Consider the following 18,535-nt stretch of genomic DNA (forward strand, 5'->3'; position numbering starts at 1 on the left):
GTTTTAACCGTCACAGAGGTGAGGACATACGTCAACTTTGTTAGAGATACACAGCTAGTGTGACAATTTGGCTGTGTTTGAGTGATGCCACAGGGCCTTGTACACATTCAGCCAAGTGACGCTGTAGGTAAAAACATGGCCCTACGCAGACGTTCTACTGTTTTCCTATTTATTCGTCGTGTGTGACACTGCAGTAGAGCGACGCCCACTACAAAAGACGTATTATTTACATTCAATTTCAGCGTACACGTCGCGAGTGCCATATGACAGGGCCTGTCTCTCGATGTCGATTTGTATTTGGTGTCACTTAAGTGTCGGTCTGCAGTAGGCCGCTGTTGGCCGAGCGACGTGCTGTGTTTGAGTGATGCCACAGGGCCTTGTACACATTCAGCCAAGTGACGCTGTAGGTAAAAACATGGCCCTACGCAGACGTTCTACTGTTTTCCTATTTATTCGTCGTGTGTGACACTGCAGTAGAGCGACGCCCACTACAAAAGACGTATTATTTACATTCAATTTCAGCGTACACGTCGCGAGTGCCATATGACAGGGCCTGTCTCTCGATGTCGATTTGTATTTGGTGTCACTTAAGTGTCGGTCTGCAGTAGGCCGCTGTTGGCCGAGCGACGTGCTGTGTTTGAGTGATGCCACAGGGCCTTGTACACATTCAGCCAAGTGACGCTGTAGGTAAAAACATGGCCCTACGCAGACGTTCTACTGTTTTCCTATTTATTCGTCGTGTGTGACACTGCAGTAGAGCGACGCCCACTACAAAAGACGTATTATTTACATTCAATTTCAGCGTACACGTCGCGAGTGCCATATGACAGGGCCTGTCTCTCGATGTCGATTTGTATTTGGTGTCACTTAAGTGTCGGTCTGCAGTAGGCCGCTGTTGGCCGAGCGACGTGCAGTCGCCTTACATGAAGCCCCGTGGGCAACGCCAGCGCCACTGTGGACAACAGCGCACTGCAGCCAGAGAGAGGAGCCGAAAGGCGCATTTCGCAGTCGAGCCACGCTATCCCACAAGCTGTGCACTAGGTCAGGATTGTGCAGACGGCAAACCTTTGGTGGCCCGACGCTCGTCGTCGATCGTAAGGGCGAAACAGTCAAGAGATTTGGAAAACGGCAATGTGGACACCCCCAGCAGCAGCTGTGTGCCAAATCCGATATCTGGTCGAGGGCTGCAAGATTCAGTGTGATGAAGTGACAATTCGGGGATAGCTCACGAACGCAAAGCTGCCGCCTTCTTAGCTCAGTGGCAGTTCCGCTTTAGACGCCGTGCAGTGTGGACGTGCCTAGTCTTCCGCTCCGCCGTAGCGTTACGTATAGTGGACTATCGTTTTTGTTTACGTGTTGTGTTGCAACTTCTGTGAGTGTTTCTCCGTCGTTGTTTCGTACCTTGTGTTACTTTCTGTCCTTATTTCAGTGTTTTTTGTGTAGCGGTTTCGACCGCATATTTTGAAAATGTCGTCCCAGGTTATTCCTCGTCAGGCTACAGTTAGTTTTGCTTTTGACAAGTCAACCCGCCATGTGCAACCTAGTTCTCTTGAGATTCATGATTGGTTGGTAGATACCTTTGGTGTTCATTCGGATCAGGTGCACACTGCTTATTTTGATACCGAACTGTATGTTTTCTTTGTTAAGTTTATGGACCCACTTCAGGTTGATAAAATTCTTTCTAAATATGGTCATCAAGTTCTCTTTCGGCATCGGGATGATTCTGTAAGTACCGTGCTGCTTTCCAATGCTTCCATCACGTATACCAATGTTCGTGTTTACAACCTTCCACCGGAGGTGGATAATGTCTATCTTAAGGAGGGTCTACAGAAGTATGGTGATGTAAAGAGCATTCGCCTTGAGCGCTGGTCAAGCCAACATCGCCTGCAATGTTACAGTGGTATTCGTTCAGTCGAAATGCACGTTAAGCAGAATATTCCATCTCACCTGCAGATCGGTGGATATCGTGTCCATGTAACATATAGTGGTCAGGTTGGCACCTGTTTTTTGTGCAATGAAAGTGGTCACGTGCGTACCGACTGTCCGCGGAGAGTTTTTGTTTTAAAAAATTCTCTCGAACAGCGTCGCAAGTTAACGGTCGCTGACCTCGTTGCAGGTGGTTCTGCTCTTGGTGTAGCACAGTCCAGTGGTAGTAGCGCCCCTCCACAGGTTTTGCGCACCCCTGATACAGAATTTCCTCCTTTGCGTGCTAAATCTGATGTTGTTCCGTCTGTCCCTCAGGTGGGTGTGCCACTTTTGAATAATAAGAGGCGTCGCCCACACGATGGAAATAGTACGGATGAGGATCTCCCTGAGATGCCCCAGTCCGAGCGACCGGCATCCTCCGAGCCACTGTGTACTGTAGCTGCTCCCTGCCCTCCTGAGGTAGCGGTTCCGGTGGCGGCTGCTGGCGCCCCTCCGGCCTCCGACGCAGCTTCTCTCGAGTCGGGTCGTCGGTCGGGCCTGTTGGCGCCGTCTTCCGAACCGACTTCGATGTCACAACAAGTGGAGCCGCGACAACTTCCTGCTTCGCTGCCCCATACCTCTGCCAGCGGAGCTGCTCCGCTTCCTTCCAACTCTGCGGCCTCGGACCTTCCTGCTCACGTTTCGCCTACGTGCAGTCCATGTTTGCCAGAAGCTAGTGCAGGTGTTGGCCAGTCCGTTTTGTCGGATGTTTCCCCCGCGACCCCGGATCTCGCATGTGGACCGGCGCGGGTGGTGTCGGATACAGAACTTGACCCTCCTACGTCACCGGCGGCTGAAGTTTCCTTGCCCGTCAGCCGACGCAAGTTACGCGTTCAGCCGAACGTTAATGCTGTTCGTAAAAAACCGAAACGTAAGGGATCCGCGGAACGTGGTAGCAGTCCCCCTCTTTCGGATGCCTCTGTCACCCCTGCTATGGACTGTGACGCTGGTGCGTCGGTGTAGGTGATTTGTTTTCTCGCTTTTCTCTCTATGGTTCAAGCATACACCTTTCTTACCTTAAATGTTAACCGTATTGAGTCCGACGTTTGCATTGCCTCTTTGCGGCAGTTTATTTACGACGCCTGTGCGGACGTAGTGTTTTTGCAGGAAGTGTTGTTTTCTGATCTCTCTCTACCTGGATTTCAAACTGTTTTTAATGTCGCGCCGGAATATCCAACAGGAACTGCTCTTTTCTTTCGAGAGGGCATTCCTATTACTGACATTGAATTCCTTGACTCTGGCCGTGGGATTGGTTGTCGCCTTTTTGATCTCCGCCTCGTTGTTTTGTATGCCCCCTCTGGTTCGGGTCACACTGTGGCTCGATCGCGCTTTTATAAAGAAGAGCTTATTTATCTTTTGCGCCAGAGTCCTCGGAGTCTCCTGCTCGGAGGCGATTTTAATTGTGTTTTACGCCCTGCAGACCAGTCCCCCAATTTTAATTATTGCCGTGATTTACATGACTTAGTTCGTACGATGCATCTGCGTGATGTTTGGGAACACAAATATCCAACCCTGGTGAAATATACGTTTTTTACCGCGTCCTCGTGCAGTAGACTCGACAGATTCTATTTATCTGATTTTTTATGTGATAAAATTCTTTCTGTCGATGTTATTCCTACTAGTTTTTCTGACCATTGTGCTTTTACTGCAACTGTAAATCTTAGTCGCCAACCTGCAAAACTTTATCGTTCCCAGTGGATGTTAAATGTTTCCCACCTTGCCGACAGTGCTATGGATGATGTTATAAGTGGCGTGTGGGAGCGATGTCTTCGCTCTGTCCCGCGATACCCCTCCTTGCTGGTTTGGTGGACTGCGTTTGCCAAGCCCAAGATTCGTCAGACTTTGATTTTCTACTGTGCTGCTAGGGCGCGTGATTTTAAGAACACGTATGAATATTACTACTCTGTCCTGCGTGAACTATATGACGCGGCGGGTACCTCTCCTCTGCGGATCCATGATGTTCGTCGTATTAAAGCCAAGCTCTTGAGCCTTAAACGACGACAGATGGATGGTCTGCGAGTTAAGTCGAAACCTCACTCTCTTGTTGAAGGTGAGCTGACATCCTTGTACCACCTGCTACGGCATCAGACTCGTCGTCGTCGCTCCTTCATCTCTTCTCTTACGGTGGATGATGGGCGACAGCTTATTGCACAGGAGGAAATGGTTCGTGCTCTTCATCAGTATTACACTAGTCTATATTCTGCCGATGATTCTGGTAGGTCTCTTTCGGATGATGTCTTTGGGGATCTAACTGCGACGATCGCGCCTGACGCGAACGGCGAATTTCTCCGGGAGTTCCAGGTAGATGATGTTTTCGATTTTATTGCTCGCTCTCCGTCCAGTAAATCGCCGGGTCCAGACGGCCTGCCTAAAGAATTTTATCTCCGTTTTTGGCCTCTTTTGGGTGACATTTTTACGCAGATTTTAAATGAGATTGTCAGGGGGATGGATGTGCCTGCCGATTTTAAAGTAGGGAAAATTGTTTTAATCCCGAAGTCCTCTGGTCGTTTATCTGCTGCCAATCTTCGTCCGCTCACATTGCTGAATTTTGACTATAAGACAGCTGCTAGAGCGCTCAATAGCCGGTTGTCTTCTCTGCTTCGGGGTGTGATTGGTGCACATCAATGTTGTTTTCATGATAGATCTATTCTGACACCAGTAGCCGAATATCGGGATGTTGTCTCGGTTGCGGCGGTTACAAACGTACATTGTGCCTTTGCCTTCCTTGATTTTTATAAGGCTTTTGATCACGTCAGTCATGTGTTTTTAGATCGTGTTTTAGGTACAATAGGTTTTAACGCTTCATCACGTGGTGTTCTTGGCAATTTGTATAGGGGAATAACAGCTCGGGTGTCAGTCAATTGGCAGCTGACGCCGCCCATTGCTATCCGCCGCGGAGTGCCTCAGGGTAGTCCGCTCTCTATGTCTTTATTCGTATTGTCCCTGGAACCGCTGCTTCGGACTATTGCTCTCAAGCTTCAGGGTATGTCCCTCTCTGGTGGGAAGCTCTCTATTAAGGCATATGCGGATGATGTCGTTGTTCTCCTCCGTCAACGTGATGATATCCCGTTGTTGAAAGGGGCAGTTGATGCATACTGTCGTGTCTCTGGAGCGCGTCTCAATCAGGGTAAATGTAAGTTCCTTGATATTCGAGGATTTCGCGATGCTGACGTCCCTTGGGCCACTGTTGTCGATCGCCATACGTCCTTGGGGATTATCATTGATCGGTGTCCTCTTAAAATGGCGGCTCTCAATTGGAAATCTGTCACCGAGAAGATACAGGGGGCTCTGATGGTCCATGAGCAGCGCTCTGCTACCATTTTGCAAAAAGTCAGAATTTTAGACACCTACGTTCTATGTAAAGCTTATTATGTTGCTCAGCTGTTCCCACTTCCCATGATGGTGGCGAAAAGGTTGCGCCAATTGTCTAGCAGGTTTATATGGAAGGGCCATCTATTCAAGTTACGTTACGAGGTAATGACGAAACCGCGTATCTCCGGAGGCTTGGGCCTCTCTGACATTACTCGCAAGGCGTCTGCTTTGTACGTCCGCCGAACGACTCTAATTGTTACGCAAGAAGTGACTTCAATTACATCCAGGCTTTTTACTGTTGTGCGTCCGGCGAGCCTTGCTCCACCTGTCGATGTCGGACGCCTAAATTTTAAGTTGAAACACATTCGGGAATTTTACATTGCGGTGAGTTACCTCGGTGACGTCTTCTTGCGGCGACCGGTGCCAACGACCAAGGGCTTGATTGCCCGCTGGGAGGGGCTGGCCGGTCCCAATCCAATAGAACTGGCGTCTCCATCCGTGTCCTGGAGGAACGTCTGGAAGAATGTTAGTCTGCCGATCCACTCTATGGCCGTGGCGTCCACGTGGTATAGGGTAATAAATAATTTGGTTCCCACCAATGTACGACTGCACCGTATTGGTCTTTCTGACACGGACACCTGTACTCGGTGTGGTCTCGTGGATACCCTTGAACATCGATTCACCTGCTGTGGGCACCTTGCTAATTGGCGTTGGCTCAGGAAACAACTTGCGTTTGTCACTAGGTCTGCTGAAGCCGCTTATACTATTGACATCATCGTCCGGCCCGATTCTTCCTTTTTTCCGCGAACGAAGCTCCATACCTTCATGTGGTTGATTGGCCATTTCGTACATTTTGTCAACAGTTGTCATGAAGAGGATGGACACCTAGCGTTTCGGCAGTACATGCTTACTGCTTACTGGCAGCGCTTGCGATTGCCAGGCCTCCGAGATGATTTTGCCAATATGCTTCGCCTGACATTTGAAAGAGAGGGTGTTGGCTAAGGTCACCTGTGTGAGCCATTTTCTTTTATACTGTTTCTGGATTTGCCGCCTTTATGTATGTTTCTTCTCTACACCAGGACTGAAATTTTCGTGTTTTAATCTTTATTTCAGTCAGCAGTCTACATTATATAGTCATGTTTTAGGATTTTAATTTCAGTACTGTAAAAAAAAAAAAAAAAGTGGTAGAGCACTGGTCTCGTAAACCAGGGGTCGTGAGTTCGAACCTCACAGAAGGCATTCATTTTTTAAACCTTCCTGCAAGGAGCGGAGCTATCTCGAGCAGCATCTAACACATGGCAGTACACTGAATGAAAGGGATGTTCTACAACCTATGACAAGTATTCTACTGGCCTCAGAGGTTTTCTGAATGCATAGGCAGAACATTGGTTTGTATGCATTTTGTAGTATAATGTCAAGCTTGGCGATGTCATTCGTTTACGAGCCTCGTTACAGTGTGCATGCACGTTATCCATGTGAAGAGGCGTAAGCAAATGCTACCATTCTGCGAGATTCCTGGAGAAGGTTTACGAATTGCCTTGATATACAGAGCACAAGGGAGCCAAAGTCAAGGCCTCCGTGGCGCAATCGGCTAGCGCGTTCGGCTGTTAACCGAAAGGTTGGTGGTTCGAGCCCACCCGGGAGCGAAATCGTTTTAACCGGCACCGAGGTGAGGACATACGTCAACTTTGTTAGAGATACACAGCTAGTGTGACAATTTGGCTGCGTTTGAGTGATGCCACAGAGCCTTATACACATTCAGCCAAGTGACACTGTAGGTAAAAACATGGCCCTACACAGACGTTCTGCTGTTTTCCTTTTTATTCGTCATGTGTGACACTGCAGTAGAGGGACGCCCGCTACAAAAGACGTATTCTTTACATTCAATTTCAGCATATACGTCGCGAGTGCCATATGACAGGGCCTGTCTCTCGATGTCGATTTGTATTTGGTGTGTCTTAAGTGTCGGTCTGCAGTAGGCCGCTGTTGGCCGAGCGACGTGCAGTTTTAACCGGCACCGAGGTGAGGACATACGTCAACTTTGTTAGAGATACACAGCTAGTGTGACAATTTGGCTGCGTTTGAGTGATGCCACAGAGCCTTATACACATTCAGCCAAGTGACACTGTAGGTAAAAACATGGCCCTACACAGACGTTCTGCTGTTTTCCTTTTTATTCGTCATGTGTGACAATGCAGTAGAGGGACGCCCGCTACAAAAGACGTATTCTTTACATTCAATTTCAGCATATACGTCGCGAGTGCCATATGACAGGGCCTGTCTCTCGATGTCGATTTGTATTTGGTGTGTCTTAAGTGTCGGTCTGCAGTAGGCCGCTGTTGGCCGAGCGACGTGCAGTCGCCTTACATGAAGTCCCATGGGCAACGCCAGTGCCACTGTGGACAACAGCGCACTGTAGCCAGAGAGAGGAGCCGAAAGGCGCATTTCGCAGTCGAGCCACGCTATCCCACAAGCTGTGCACTAGGTCAGGATTGTGGAGACCGCTAACTTTTGGTGGGCCGACGCTCGTCGTCGATCGTAAGGGCGAAACATTCAAGAGATTTGGAAAACGGCAATGTGGACACCCCCAGCAGCAGCTGTGTGCCAAATCCTATATCTGGTCGAGGGCTGCAAGATTCAGTATGATGAAGCAACAATTTGGGGATACCTCACAAACGCTAAGCTGCCGCCTTCTTAGCTCAGTGGTAGAGCACTGGTCTCGTAAACCAGGGGTCGTGAGTTCGAACCTCACAGAAGACATTCGCTGCTCGGCCGCCGAGCCGGACGGACGTGTGGCGGCAGCGCTAGGAGGGCTGGCGTAAACAGCGGCTGTGTGGCTGTTACGAAGGTCAGTAGAGCTCCTTGTTTACTTTGCATCTTTCAGTGATATAAAGTGACAAAATGAACGAAATTAACTGTGAAAGAAGAGATACGGTTAGATTCGCTTTTGATTGGACCTGTAAAAGACCAAAGGCCTTTGAGATCAAAAGGTGGCTTTCAGAAACAGTTAAGATCACGGGAGACGAAATTATTGGCGTTCATCTTTCTTTTGTTTCCAATTCTGTCTTTTTGAAATTGATTTCCTCTGACTTGTGCTCCTCGATAGTTGACAAGTGTGGCGGCAAAATGAAATTTAATCATGCAGACGGAACCGTTAGTGACGTTCTTGTTTCCCATGCTGGGCTAGGTATTCGAACAGTGAGAGTTTTCGAACTGCCGTTCGAGGTCCCTGCCGGTGCAATCAATGCTGCTCTTCAGCCTTATGGTAGGGTTATATCTAATATCGCAGAAAAATGGTCGGAGCAATACATGTTTCCGGTTTTGAATGGAGTTAGACAGATTAAGATTGAGCTCTTACGACATATCCCATCTTACTTGAATATTTGTGGCCATCGCGCTCTCATAATTTATGATGGGCAGCCACGGACTTGTGCGTTATGTAACGCCCCAGGGCACGTCAGAAGTGAGTGCAGTAGAAGGCGTGTTCCTCAGTTACCGACTAACGAGGCGGCTGTCCCAGGACAAGTTGTTAGCATGCAAGTGACGTACGCTGCCGCGGCAGCTAGCCGGGCCCCCTATCAACAGAATATGACCGAGCGGTCGGGACCTTCCGACGCGCGCACGGCAACGGGAAGCACCGCGGAGTTGACTAACGATGACAATCAGAATTTGGCCAGTAATGACGTCACTGAGGACGCACCGCGCTTGCCCTCTGAGTCTGACAACTCTTCCAACGAGCGACCAACTTCATCGATCATACCTGATGTAGACATGGCAGAGTGCGAAGCGGTAGTAACACACGAAAAGGCCAACATCCCAGAGGGAACTACAGTAGGTGGACATAAAGAGGCAGTGATACAACGGAAAACTGACAACCACACAGATGATAGGACACCACGGACAAGTTCAGGAAACGTCAAAAGAAAAGGAGAGGCGCAAGAAGACGAACCAATGACACCACCCGTCTCACGCGTCGTAGAAGCAGCAGCAACTGCCGACTCCGAAATTAACGGAGCTCAAAAATCTTCCACCACGAAGGCGGGACAGGTGACTTCTCCTCGACCTTCCATTGAGTCGCCGGGAAGTTCACCAAAGGTTTCACCGACGATTTCACCGAAATCATCAAAAAATAAAAAGAGACGCAGAGCACATCAAGCTGCAGAGAATTTGGCCCCTCCTTTAAGAGAGCGGCTGAGGAAGATACAGGAGACCGAAAGGAAGGACGAAGATACACAAAAGGAAGTGGTCGGCGAGTCTTCGGATCGGAACACGGGACCAGAACGGGCTGACACGCCACCCGGAACATATGAACCCTTGCGTGACAATACGGCATCAGATATGGACAATGAAACCAGACTTGGACAAGGACATGGACACGACATCACCGAGCCACGATTTAACTGGGCGGACGAAAAGGAGGATCAGACCGATGAAATGGGGGCGGAAGGGGATTTTGAGGAAGAGTTTTTTTATTAAAAATTGTCACACCGAACTCTAAGAAGAACGAAACAAAAAAGAAAAAAAGAAGGAAAACCGTCAATGGAATAAAAGTAAAATAAAATAACACTATATATATCTAACCTGAAGTTATTGTACGCGGTTCCAATACCGTGTCCTCTGTCTACTGTCTCGTAGCGTCTCACAGTGGAACATACATATAACGTGACCACCTTAAACATAAATAAAATTCAGAGTCAAGCAAAGGTAGCTGCACTGAAGGACTTTCTGTATCAGTCAGATACAGATGTCGCCTTCCTGCAGGAAGTTAATGTCAAAGACTTGTATGTTTCAGGGTACAAAGAGGTGTTGAATGTGGCACCAGAAAACGCGTGTGGAACAGCCATCCTTGCTAAAGAAGGGATCGAGATGACAAACATGTGCCTTTTAGAGTCGGGGAGGGGAATTAGCTGCAAAATTTTTAACACCACTTTTATAAACCTATACGCACCTTCAGGCAACAATGCGAGACGTGAGAGGGCAGCCTTTTTTAAAAGTGACATTTTATTTCTACTCCAAGAAAACCCTGCAGAAATTGTCATTGGTGGAGATTTTAATTGCGTTTTAAATAAAAAGGATCAGCGACCAACTTTTAACTTCTCGCAAGAACTGCAGGCTTTGGTCACCAACATGAAGTGGTTTGACGCATGGGAAATAAAATATCCGACGCTGGTTCGCTTCACATATATCACTGGTGCTACACAGAGCAGAATCGACAGAATATATGTCACCCCCACTTTAGGCACTAAAGTCAGTAGTATCGAGGTGATACCAGCTGCCTTCTCTGACCACCTCGGAGTGAGGTGCAGCATCAAATTAACCAGGCAAAAGACATATTGGGGTCGCCCACTATGGAAATTAAATATCAATACCCTCTCTGAAAACGCTCTAGCTTTCAAGATGCAAGAAACTTGGCAGTCTGTGTTAAGGAAGCGTACTAAATATAGAACAACTATTGAATGGTGGACTATGGCCGCTAAGAAAAAGATAAGGGCAGCGCTGATATCTTACGCCAAGGAAAGGGCAATGTGGTCAAGACACACAATGGAGTTTTACTACTCTTGCTTAAGAGACCTTTACGACGAACCAATGTCTCAAGACGTCTTTATCAATATTAAAAACGTTAAAGCCAAAATGATAAGTATCAAGAGGGTACATTTGGAGGGATTACAAGTCAAATCACACACTAGGACGACGGTGGAGGCAGAAAATACCTCCATCTACCACTTGATACAACACACAAAAAACAGAAGAAGAAATTTTATTGCCAGCCTCAGAACAGAAGATAACAGAGTCCTGACAGAACAAAGGGATATCTTAACTGAAGCACATAGATATTTTCAGCAATTATATTCTGGAAATGCTACTGACGACAACTCAGTACAAGAGTTTTTACAGAACTCCGGAATAGAGGCAGTCATTACAGAGGAGGAGAACAGAGGTTTAACGATAGACATTACGAATGACGAGGTTTTTGATATACTCAAATCTTCACCTTCACGTAAGTCTCCAGGCCCAGACGGCCTGCCTGTGGAGTTTTATAGGACCTTTTGGCACCTAATAGGTTCCCAATTCACGGAAGTAGTTAATGACGTCTTGAGGGGAGAGACAATTCCTGCTGCTTTCAAGGAAAGTGTAACTGTACTACTTCCAAAGGGAAGGAGTACGGACACGAAAGATATTACTAAAATGAGGCCGATCAGTCTGATGAACTCAGATTACAAGGTAGTTGCGCGTGTAATTAAAGAACGAATGGTACCGATTTTAGGAAAAGTCATTGGATGCCACCAGACGTGTCTCCCTCGACGTACCATTTTTAAGTCTGTATGTGAATATCGAGACATTATTTCTATTTTCTCATCATCGTCAGCGGATGGAGGCATTGCCTTCATTGATTTTGCTAAAGCGTTTGACAGAGTCAACTACGGATATCTGTTCAGCATCTTGAAACACATAGGTTTCAATGATGGCAACTTAGCGGTTTTAATGAACATCGTCAGAGGCATACGAACCAAAATCTCGATCAATGGACAATATACTAATGAAGTATTGATATCTAGTGGAGTTCCTCAGGGAAGTCCTTTGTCCATGTTGTTTTATGTGGTTTCTCTGGAACCCCTTTTACGGCTTTTGAACACAACCTTAGAAGGCATAACAATAGCTGGGCTGAAGACGGTTACAAATGCATACGCTGACGATGTGGGGGTTCTAGTAAGGAGCGATGATGACTGTGCCCAACTAACAGACAAGTTATTGCTTTATTGCACGGCAACTGGTGCGAGGATAAATGAAACGAAAAGTTCCTTTTTAAATTTACATGGTCTTGACAATGTGCAGCTACCGTGGGCAAGCAGGGTGGACCGTCACACTGCTTTGGGCATAACTTTTTACAGTTGCCCATTAAGAACGACGGCAGCTAATTGGAAACAGGTGTTAGGAAAAATCAGAGGCAGCTTAATACTGCATGAAACGAGAGACTTAAATATCAAGCAAAGAATTAAACTAATCAACTGTGCAGTTCTTTCGAAAGCTGCATATGTCGCTCAGATCTTACCCACACCTCCAGACATAGTGAAATCTATAATGAGCACAATCTGTCGATACGTATGGAAAGGCCATGTTTTTAGAGTAGCAGTAGGAACGACTACATCGAGACCCGAAAACGGAGGCCTAGGCCTGACAGACCTTCGGAGGAAAAACACTGCCCTCTTCATTAAAAGAACGCTGAAACTTATAGAAACACAGCCGAACAGCATAACTGCCGCTCTATTTGACCTTCTCAAACCCGGAAGCATGCAGCCGCCAGTAGATGTTCACAACATAAATTACAACCTGAAGCATATTAAGGATTTTTATGTAGAATTAAGCTACTTGACATGCATTTTAACAGACAAAAATAAGAGGACAAGTAAATATATAGTAGAGAAGTTACGATCACGCGAAAACCAAAATAAAATGGAGCTGAAGTATCCAAACAAAAACTGGGAAAAAATATGGGCAAATATAAATAACAAAACACTGACTACGGAAGTGCAAGCGTCATGGTACAAAGTTGTCAACGACATTATTAGTACCAATGAAAAACTGTATTCAATAGGACTACAAGCAACCAATGCGTGCCCAAAATGTCACACTTTGGACTCCTTAAATCATCGCTTCATCTGTAATGGATACAAGGATATTTGGAATGACATTGTATTGCAAGTCGCTTTTCTCAAACGGACCGATGGAAGAGAAATCACATTAAACGATATACTCTTCCCAGAAGAAATTTCCTTTCCACCACAAAAAAACAATGTCATCTTGTGGCTATTCGGAAATTTTGTCAATTATGTTGTTAACAACAAAGGCAATGATAATCTACGAGAATATCGAGAATATATGAAAGACGACTACTTCAAAATATACCGGAACAAAGACCATAAAAAGAAGTTCGGAAATATGATGCAAATTTTGTTTCAGAAACAAGGCATCGGTTAATACCTAAATAATATGAAATCGACAGAAACAAGACAGACTGCGAAAGTAGGGGATTGCTGTTGAGGGTGAAGTACGGTGGGGACTTCGTGTGCCCCGGGACCGATACGGTAGCCGTGAAGGCCTCAACAGAACCCCGAAAAAGCATGTTTTCCCACAAAGTAACAGGAGTCATGCCACAGCACAAGAATAGTAAGGAAAAACTATTCTCATGCAAAAGATGTGCATCACTGAAGAAGTTTAATTTCCTATCTTACTTTTTATTTTTGCTTCTCTCTCACTTTGGTTTAAATTCTAATGGAAGAATATTTTGCGTTCTGTTAATGCAGTCAATAGTATTATAGAGAGAGTTATTTTCACCGTAATCAATTCGGCTTACTATTTACAATTTTCTAACATTATCTTCAAGAGGCAATTTAGTTTCATAACCCATTAAAAACAACAACAACAACAAAAGTGGGGCACTGAAGCTCGCCGAAGAAGGCGCATGAAGGAGAGCGAATGGAAGAGCTAGAAGGGGAGATGGGAGGCCCTAAAAAAAAAAATAAAAAAAAAAAGAAAAAAAAAAAAAAAAGTGGTAGAGCACTGGTCTCGTAAACCAGGGGTCGTGAGTTCGAACCTCACAGAAGGCATTCATTTTTTTTACCTTCCTGCAAGGAGCGGAGCTATCTCGAGCAGCATCTAACACAAGGCAGTACACTGAATGAGAGGGATGTTCTACAACCCATGACAAGTATTCCATTGGCCTCAGAGTTTTTCTGAATGCATAGGCAGAACAGTGGTTTGTTTGCATTTTGTAGTATAATGTCATGCTTGGCGATGTCATTCGTTTATGAGCCTCGCTCCAGTGTGCATGCACGATATCCATGTGAAGAGGCGTAAGCAGATGCTACCATTCTGCGAGATTCCTGCAGAAGGTATACGAATTAGCTTGATATACAGAGCACAAGTGAGCCAAAGTCGAGGCCTCCGTGGCGCAATCGGCTAGTGCGTTCGGCTGTTAACCGAAAGGTTGGTGGTTCGAGCCCACCCGGGGGCGAAATCGTTTTAACTGGCACCTACGTGAGGACATACGTCAACTTTGTTAGAGATACACAGCTAGTGTGACAATTTGGCTGTGTTTGAGTGATGCCACAGAGCCTTATACACATTCAGCCAAGTGACACTGTAGGTAAAAACATGGCCCTACACAGACGTTCTACTGTTTTCCTATTTATTCGTCATGTGTGACACTGCAGTAGAGCGACGCCCACTACAAAAGACGTATTATTTACATTCAATTTCAGGGTATACGTCGCGAGTGCCATATGACAGGGCCTGTCTCTCGATGTCTTAGCTCAGTGGTAGTTCCGCTTGAGACGCGCTGGAGTGAGGAAGTGTCGCGAGCTCCGAGTCCCTAGCGGTGTTTACGTTTTGCTGTTTGTCTCTCATTGCGTGTTGTGTTCCCGTTCCGTGTTTCAGTTTCGTGTTGTGTCGTTTGTCAGTTGTGTTTTGTCAAGTATAAGTGCTATTAGCCCTTGCCGGGTTGATTAGCGACATGTCACGTTTATTTCCACGGAAGAATACAATCAAGTTTCAGTTTGACAAGTCCACCAGATCCGTTCAACCAAGCTCCCTTGAAGTGCACGACTGGATTGTGGATGTTGTTGGCATTACATCGGAGCAAGTGCATACTGCTTATTACGATCTGGAGCAGTATTGTTTTTTCGTCAAACTGGTGGACCCTCTTGTGATGGAGCGTTTACTGGCAAACCATGGTGGCACGATCGACTTTCTTCACCGTGATGGAACAGTGAGTACTGTTACAATTTCTACTGCTGATCTCGAGTACAAAAATGTGAGAGTGTTTAACTTGCCACCCGAAGTAGAGAATTGCTATCTGCGAGAGGTCTTATCTGCATATGGCGAGGTTAGGACTATTAGGAATGAGTTGTGGTCTCGTGAACACCGGTTGCAATGCTACAGTGGAGTGAGATCTGTAGAGATGCATGTTAAAGTCAGCATTCCGTCACATATTATGGTTTGTGGGTACAAGGTACTAGCCACCTATGCCGGTCAGACGCCCACCTGTCATGTTTGTAATGAGAGTGGGCATCTGCGTCAGGATTGTCCGCGTCGCGTATTTGTCCTGAAAAACACTCTGCAGAGGAGGCAGCGGCTGACGTTCAGTGACGTTCTGATGAATGGTAAAGTTGAACAGCCTGCTGCTACTTCACCTTCCGCAATTAGTACCGAACCTATTCCGCTCGATGGCAATCAACTTACACCGTCTTCTGTCGACGCGCACTCTGACATGGCTGCTAGTGCACGGAACAATTCCAGTCAAAAGAGACCTCATGACTCAGTTAGTGACTCCTCAGATGAGGCAGAATCTAACCAAGCGAACCCTGTTCAAAAGCAAAAATCCTGTTCTGGTGACGGCGGGTCAGAAGTGAACGTTATGGAGGTCGAATCCACGTCTCAGGGCGGGAATGTTAAGGTATCTGCGGTAGCTGTTGCGATGCCTGCAACTGCTACTGTCCAGGTTGGGACAGAAAGCTCTCCCAAAGCGACAGCAGAGGACGAGGGGCAGGAATGTGAATCTTCTTTTCCCGTTACTGAGCGGCCTGATGTGGCGACTGCCAGTGACGTGACAGTTTCCAATACCGAAGAACGGCAACTTATGGCACAGGATTTGCCAGATCCCCCACGTGATAGTCACAGTAGGCAACAAGTTTCGCAGCATAAAGGTGTTTCTCAAACTCATGCCATGACTCAAGATCCTCAACGACGCCGGTTGAATCCTCCGCCGAACGTCACTCACAGTCGAAGTCAGATAAGGCGCGAAGCGGCTAAATTAGAAAGAAAATCACCTGAAGGCAAAGTAGCACCCCCCCCAGGGGCACTTCGAGAACGCCGACGCCGATTGTCCTGCAGGTCCGCCCACGACTTCTATAGTTGCCACCGGTGCACAAACTTAGCAGCATTACTGCCTGAATTGAGCCTACATGATTATGTGCACTTCATTCGGCGTTCTTATACTCTCAGATATATAGTGTACGGTGCCCCACATACACGAATGCAAGTGCGTGTCGCTAGTTTGACATGATGAGTCAAACTTATAACATTGTAACTCTCAATATCAACAGAATTACTTCGGACTTAAAAAAATTATCTTTGAAACAATTTATTTACGAATCGGAGGCGGACATAATTTTGTTGCAAGAAGTCATGTTTACTGATTTTCATATACCTGGCTTTAACGCTTTTTTCAACGTCTCATCCGACGATAGTACAGGAACTGCTATAATGAGTCGTGTCGGGATACCAGTAGTGATACTGGATAAACTTGAATCCGGAAGAGGCTTCAGTTGTCAAGTTTATGATGTCACGATTTTAAATGTTTATGTTCCATCGGGTACCACTAAAAAGTCAGAGAGGGCCAAATTCTTCAAGGAGGATGTTGTGTATTTGCTTCGGAAGAATCCTATCAAGGTCATTGTTGGAGGTGATTTCAATTGTGTTGTCCATCGGAAAGACCAGACTCCACATTTTAATTATTCTCAGGAGCTTCATGAATTACTTAAAACTATGCGATACAAGGATGCCTGGGAAGTCCTCTTCCCTACGTTAGTCAAATATACTTTTCTTACTTCGGCCTCATGTAGTCGCATTGATCGAATATATGTCTCTGAGAATATTAGCACTCACGTACTAAATGCGGACGTCATCCCCACGTATTTTTCCGACCATTGCGCTCTCTCCGTTTCCATAACATTGGCCAAGCAGTCCACTCGCGCATATCGCAACCAATGGGCCCTCAATATCACGCATTTAAAAGATGACGATCTTGAAGATTGCGTTCTCGACACGTGGACGAAATGTTTAAGATCAATTCAGAATTACGGAACCAAAACCGAGTGGTGGGTCACACTTGCTAAGGTGAAGTTGAGACAAACATTAAAAAATTACAGTTTTCACAAAAGTATGGCAGAAAAAAGGACTATTGAATTCTACTACACGGTTTTACGAGAACTCCATGAACAGTCACATGGGTCAGACACTCACCTAGCACGGATCAAACGAGTAAAAGCCAAACTTTTAAGCATCACACGGAAGCGGTTAGACGGGTTGAAAATCAAATCAAAAGCAAAATCTCTCTTGGAGGATGAAACACCCTCAATGTACCATTTGATGAAACATCAGTCTAATCGGCGACGTACTTTTCTTGAGGATCTCAAACTAGAAGACGGTAGGGTACTCACAGACCAAGGTGACATTGTCCGTGCACTCCATCGGCATTACGAATTGCTATACAACGAGGACCAGTCTGATAACTGTGATGGCTTTGAAGTCATCAACTCATTACGTAATTTAATCACCATAGATGACAATAATTCCTTGTTTGTTGACTTCACAGTCGACGAGGTGTTCGACCTGGTAAAGACATCTCTTCCAAATAAATCGGCGGGTCCAGACGGTATTCCTAAAGAGTTTTATCAACGGTATTGGCATATCATTGGAACAGTGTTTACTGAGGTCATTAATGAACTCGTGAGAGGAGCTGCAATTCCATCAGAACTCAAAGAGGGCAAACTTGTCTTGATACCGAAAAGCGCGGGCCACAAGAAAATCGATAACTTTCGTCCTCTCATGCTCATGAATTATGACTATAAAACATTAGCAAGGGCGGTTAAAGAACGGATGACTCCCCTACTCCGGAAAGTTATCCACACCCATCAAGCCTGTTTTCCTGGACGGACAATAATGACTACCATCTCTGAATTTCGTGATTTGATTTCTGTTGCTGCAGTTACCAATATTAAATGCGCGATATTATTCCTAGACTTCTGCAAGGCCTTTGACCATGTCAGTCATCGATACGTGGAACTTGTTTTGCAGCAGCTGGGGTTTTCGGATCGTGCGGTGCGTCTCATTCATCAACTGATGACTGGAATTACGGCGAAAATCATTGTAAATGGACAGTCGACGAAAGTCATTCATGTTCGGAGGGGCGTTCCGCAGGGCAGCCCGCTGTCAATGTTGTTATATGTTCTCTCGTTGGAACCTTTTCTACGACAGATCAATGGACGATTGACTGGAGTGACTGTTTCTGGGGCCACCATATCCGCCAGAGCTTACGCCGATGACGTAGGAGTTGTCATACGACACGGCGGTGAAATAGCCATCCTAAAAGCAGAGATTGATAACTACAATAGAGCATCAGGTGCGAAGATTAACGCACAAAAGAGTAAGTTGTTGAATCTTCGAGGCTTCGAGAACGTACACGTCTCTTGGGCCACTC

The 18,535-nt window shown here is 46.2% G+C and overlaps 3 non-coding genes across 3 annotated transcripts; all 3 read left to right on the top strand.

The window, feature by feature from the left end:
* Window positions 1-6,849: 6,849 nt before the first annotated feature.
* Trnan-guu lies at window positions 6,850-6,923 on the top strand. Its single transcript has one exon. It is a non-coding gene; the product is annotated as a tRNA-Asn (tRNA).
* A 1,042-nt stretch (window positions 6,924-7,965) lies between these two features.
* Window positions 7,966-8,037, top strand: Trnat-cgu. Its single transcript has one exon. It is a non-coding gene; the product is annotated as a tRNA-Thr (tRNA).
* Window positions 8,038-14,216: 6,179 nt separating this feature from the next.
* Trnan-guu lies at window positions 14,217-14,290 on the top strand. The gene has a single exon. It is a non-coding gene; the product is annotated as a tRNA-Asn (tRNA).
* Window positions 14,291-18,535: the final 4,245 nt, after the last annotated feature.

Source organism: Schistocerca piceifrons, chromosome 5, assembly GCF_021461385.2.
Source record: "Schistocerca piceifrons isolate TAMUIC-IGC-003096 chromosome 5, iqSchPice1.1, whole genome shotgun sequence".
Classification (NCBI taxonomy): Eukaryota; Metazoa; Arthropoda; class Insecta; order Orthoptera; family Acrididae; genus Schistocerca; species Schistocerca piceifrons.